Below are 6,000 nucleotides of genomic sequence, written 5' to 3' on the forward strand. Positions count from 1 at the left end.
AAATGAGCCAAGACCTGCAAAGGGGAGAGAGAAAAACATGAGAGAGCCCTTCCTATCATTCCCAGCCCTGAAGGAGCCTTCCAGATTCCCTGGGTATCTTTATATAATGCTTTATATTTCATGTATTAGATTTTCTAAAAATACAGAGGCCACTGGGAAGCTCTCAGCACCACTAACTGCTATTTAATGATAACACTTGGGTGTTAGGTGTTGGTCACTCTGCATAGTTAAAAAGCATTCAAGAATCATTTATCAAACAACTACTCTATACCAGGTGTTGGGCTAAACACTAGGGAATCAAAAGGGGATAAATAAATTTCCCACCTTCAATGGGCTCCTAGGCTTCTGGAAAAACAGACATGTCAAAAGTTAATGCCTGTGCAATTTGTAGAGATTTGTACTTGTGCCATGGGAACAAAAAAAAAGCAAGGCTTAACTCTGTCAGATTGGATGGGGATGGGGGCACCAAAGAAAGCTTCACTCTTAAAGGTAAAGTTAAGGCTAAGTCTGACTAAATAAGTAGGAGTTTGCCATAGAGACAGAAGCAGGCCTGGGAGTAAAGAAAGAAACTTTGGGGTAGAGGAGGAAAGCTTGTGCAAAGAGGTTGGGTGGATATGAGAAAAGTAGAGGCCACAGAAATTACAGTCTTATAAGTGGTCATTAAACACTAGTGGCTGATGAAAAGAACTAACTGATGAATCTAGATCATATCGCTCTACGTAAACCATCCATAAATTGAGTTCCTGCCCTCTAGGAGCTTGGTGTTAACCTCAGATTTTATCAGTAAGGCAAAACGTGATCCTTCCCAAACACTCTACTGCTTAATCATTCTCACAAGAAAGGGGTAACTTAGACAATTTCTCCCCAATAGAAGGCAGAAGCCTAAATTTTTTTCATAGTTCTGGCAATGAATTCACACTAGTGCACTCATACCACCTACCTCCCCAACACCCCCTCCCATCCATCTTCCTTGTAACCACCTGGCTCAAACCTTGGCTTACCTCCACTCTCAGAATCAACCGAGCTAATTAAAAGCATCATGAAAGACACAACAGCATGGAGACAGCTGAACAAACATGAACAAATGCGTAGATTAAATAAAGTCCTTACATTATGTACAAGCAGTGGTGAAGATGAAACTTGGGTGGTGCTAGGAAGAGTGAGACAGAAGATGTTCAAGTAGAGTGGGAGCAGAGGAGATCTCCTCTCTTCAGTGAGTAAGCAGCATCTTTTGGAATCATAGAATGAAAGGAAACTGGTGAGTAGGAAAGAGCAGCCAAGATTTGCAACCTAAAGGATCCTGAAACTCTGGGTACAAACATGGTATTTAAGAAGAAATTATTTGATTTCAAGTTTTGAACTTCTTGACCTACTCTGTGCCTAATGGGCTGAATAAGAATGATCAAGAAACCCCAATGCTGGGTGGAGAGTGGTGGGGAGTGGGTAATATTGAGTGTTTCTTGTGTGATTAGGAACACGATAGACCCTTGGCAAATGTTTTCACTTACTCCTTAGAGCAAAACTACGAGGTGGTTGTCCCCATTTTAAAGAAGAGGAAAAACAGAGGCTCAGTAGTTTGAGAGTGGTAGAGTGAGAATTTACCCAAGAAAGTTTACCCAAGAAAGGGTAAAGCCACTATATTATTGTTCCTGAACATTTCCTGTGTCTCTGGGGGAAGGGCGGGGCTGAGTCGATTTTACTTCCCCAACTCCCTCGACAGCAGGCTTGGTTATGTGATTTGCATTAGTCAATGAAATGTGAGTGGCTGGATGAGCCACCTCCAGGTGGAAGCTTTGAGTCAAGCTGCAAGGTTTGAGTCAGAGTGCTTCACTATGTTTTCCTTTCCTGCTGCCCTGATGACCAGCAACATTCAGGATAGAGACTGATCCATCTGCCTCCGTCCCAGAGCGAAGACCATGTGCAGCAAAGCTGACCTGGGAAGGACACACAGCATAAGTGAGAAAAACAACTTTTGGGGCTTCCCTGGTGGTGCAGTGGTTAAGAATCTGCCTGCCAATGCAGGGGACATGGGTTCGAGCCCTGGTCCGGGAAGATCCCACATGCCGCAGAGCAACTAAGCCCGTGCACCACAACTACTGAGCCTGTGCGCCACAACTACTGAAGCCCGCACGTCTAGAGCCCATGCTCCACAACAAGAGAAGCTACCGCAGTGAGAAGCCTGCACACTGCAACAAAGAGTAGCCCCTGCTCGCCACAACTAGAGAAAGCCTGCGTGTAGCAATGAAGACCCAACGCAGCCAAAAATAACAACTTTTGCTGATTGGGCCATTGAAAATTGGGAGTTGCTCTCATAGCGTAACAGCGCCTATACTGACTAATGCAGACCCTTACTGATTTTTTTTTTCCTTTTGCTTATGCAAATTTCTGGTGTCATCCCCAGGTAAAAGAAGTTGCTTGGGAATTATGAGAAAATATAGGAAATGGGATGTTTGGTGTAATGTAGTGAAAGGCTTTAAAATACAGGATTTGAAATTCAGTCCTGATCTGTGGGCTCAGACAAGCCTTTATAAGATAGGTTCCATGGACCATGTCATGTCCCAGAGGAAGTTACAAAGAAGGTTAAGATACAGTCCCTGTTCTTCAGACAAGGCCCACCTCATTCATTTTTTTTTTTTAAAGTTAAATTTTTTTTTAAATTAATTTATTTATTTACTTATGGCTGTGTTGGGTCTTCGTTTCTGTGCGAGGGCTTTCTCCAGTTGTGGCAAGTGGGGGCCACTCTTCATGGCGGTGCGCGGGCCTCTCACCATAGCGGCCTCTCTTGTTGCAGAGCACAGGCTCCAGACGCGCAGGCTCAGTAATTATGGCCCACGGGCCCAGTTGCTCCACGGCATGTGGGATCTTCCCAGACCAGGGCTCGAACCCGTGTCCCCTGCATTGGCAGGCAGACTCTCAACCACTGCGCCACCAGGGAAGCCCGCACCTCATTCATTTTTAAACCTAGCACCCTACTGGGTACCTGGCACCCACTAGGTACTCAATAAATTTTTTTTAAACTAATGCTAAGGAATGATCTGGAACCATAACTCAGGTCTCCTAACTTCCCAAAAAGGCTCTTCCTGTGTTATGGTATATTGCCCACTTGGGTTAAGGGATCTCAGAGGGAGGGGAAGGCTGTGGTAACATTGTTAGCCAATTTTTATATAATACTTTACAAGTTATATGCACCTCATTTATATGAAATGCCACATAATTGAAAAATAGCTGGAACATCAGGATCTACAGGGCTGGAACAGAGTAGGCAGTCAGTAAAGGCACACAAATCTCCTCAAGGATATTACAAAGAGTAGAAAACCTTGAAGGAGAGCCCAGGGGACTTGGCAAGGAGAACTCTAGCTTGAAGTGCACTGTGGATCAAGTTTTTTAATGGGCCAGATTAAGAGAATATGGAGGTGAAGGTTAAACTCAGGCAAACAAAGGAGCAGGGCCCCAAGGCATCTCCAAAGAGTACAGGGCAGTAACTGGAAAACCTTCCATGAAATATCCTTGAAGCAAGCATTGAAAAAAGTTCTGCACTGAAGGAGAAAAACCATATGATCATCTAAATAGATGCAGAAACAGCTTTTGACAAAATTCAACACCCATTTATGATAAAAACCCTCCAGAAAGTAGGCATAGAGGGAACTTACCTCAACATGACAAAGGCCATATATGACAAACCCACAGCCAACATCATTCTCAATGGTGAAAAACTGAAACCACTTCCACTAAGATCAGGAACAAGACAAGGTTGACCCCTCTCACCACTATTATTCAACATAGTTTTGAAAGTTTTAGCCACAGCAATCAGAGAAGAAAAAGAAATAAAAGGAATACAAATCAGAAAAGAAGAAGTAAAACTGTCACTGTCTGCAGATGACATAATTCTATACATAGAGAATCCTAAAGATGTTACCAGAAAATTACTAGAGCTAATCAATGAATCTGGTAAAGTAGCAGGATACAAAATTAATGCACAGAAATGTCTTGCATTCCTATACACTAATGATGAAAAATCTGAAAGAGAAATTAAGGAAACAATCCCATTTACCACTGCAACAAAAAGAATAAAATACCTAGGAATAAACTTACCTAAGGAGACAAAAGACCTGTATGCAGAAAACTATAAGACACTGATGAAAGAAATTAAAGATGATACAAACAGATGGAGAGACATACCATGTTCTTGGATTAGAAGAATCAACATTGTGAAAATGACTATACCATCCAAAGCAATCTACAGATTCAATGCAATCCCTATCAAACTACCACTGGCAATTTTCACAGAACTAGAACAAAAAATTCCACAACTTGTATGGAAACACAAAAGACCCTGAACAGCCAAAGCAATCTTGAGAAAGAAAAACAGAGCTGGAGGAATCAGGCTCCCTGATCTCAGACTATACTACAAAGCTACAGTAATCAAGATAGTATGGTACTGGCACAAAAATAGAAATATAGATCAATGGAACAGGATAGAAAGCCCAGAGATAAACACATTCACATATGGTCACCTTATTTTTGATAAAGGAGGCAAGAATATACAATGGAGAAAAGACAGCCTCTTCAATAAGTGGTTCTGGGAAAACTGGACAGCTACATGTAAAAGAATGAAATTAGAACACTCCCCTACACCATACACAAAAATAAACTCAAAATGGATCAAAGACCTAAATGTAAGGCCAGACACTATCAAACTCTTAAAGGAAAACATAGGCAGAGCACTCCATGACATAAACCACAGCAAGGTCCTTTTTGACCCACCACCTAGAGAAATGGAAGTAAAAACAAAAATAAACAAATGGGACCTAATGAAACTTAAAAGCTTTTGCACAGCAAAGGAAACCATAAACAAGATGAAAAGACAACCCTCAGAATGGGAGAAAATATTTGCAAATGAAGCAACTGACAAAGGATTAATCTCCAAAATTTACAAGCGGCTCATGCAGCTCAATGTCAAAAAAGCAAACAACCCAATCCAAAAATGGGCAGAAGACCTAAATAGACATTTCTCCAAAGAAGACATACAGATTGCCAACAAACACATGAAAGAATGCTCAACATCCCTAATCATTAGAGAAATGCAAATCAAAACTACAATGAGGTATCACTTCACACCAGTCAGAATGGCCATCAACAAAAAATCTACAAACAATAAATGGTGGAGAGGGTGTGGAGAAAAGGGAACCCTCTTGCACTGTTGGTGGGAATGTAAATTGATACAGCCACTATGGAGAACAGTATGGAGGTTCCTCAAAAAACTAAAAATAGAACTACCATATGACCCAGAATCCCACTACTGGGCATATACCCTGAGAAAACCATAATTCAAAAAGAGTCATGCACCAAAATGTTCATTGCAGCTCTATTTACAATAGCCAGGACATGGAAGCAACCTAAGTGTCCATCAACAGATGAATGGATAAAGAAGATGTGGCACATATATACAATGGAATATTACTCAGCCATAAAAAGAAACGAAATTGAGTTATTTGTAGTGAGGTGGATGGACCTAGAGTCTGTCATACAGAGTGAAGTAAGTCAGAAAGAGAAAAACAAATACCATATGCTAAAACATATATATGGAATCTAAAAAAAAAAATGGTCATGAAGAACCTAGGTGCAAGATGGGAATAAAAAGACACAGACCTACTAGAGAATGGACTTGAGGATACGGGGAGGGGGAAGGGTAAGCTGGGACGAAGTGAGAGAGTGGCATGGACTTATATATACTACCAAATGTAAAATAGATAGCTAGTGGGAAGCAGCACATAACACAGGGAGATCAGCTCAGTGCTTTGTGACCACCTAGAGGGGTGGATAGGTAGGGTGGGAGGGAGACGCAAGAGGGAGGAGATATGGGGATACATGTATATGTATAGCTGATTCACTTTGTTATAAAGCAGAAACTAACACACCATTGTAAAACAATTATACTCCAATAAAGATGTTTTTTAAAAAAAGAAGAAAGAAAAAGTCCTGCAAATGAATTAGGACTGC

This window comes from Balaenoptera ricei, chromosome 1, assembly GCF_028023285.1.
Source record: "Balaenoptera ricei isolate mBalRic1 chromosome 1, mBalRic1.hap2, whole genome shotgun sequence".
Lineage (NCBI taxonomy): Eukaryota > Metazoa > Chordata > Mammalia > Artiodactyla > Balaenopteridae > Balaenoptera > Balaenoptera ricei.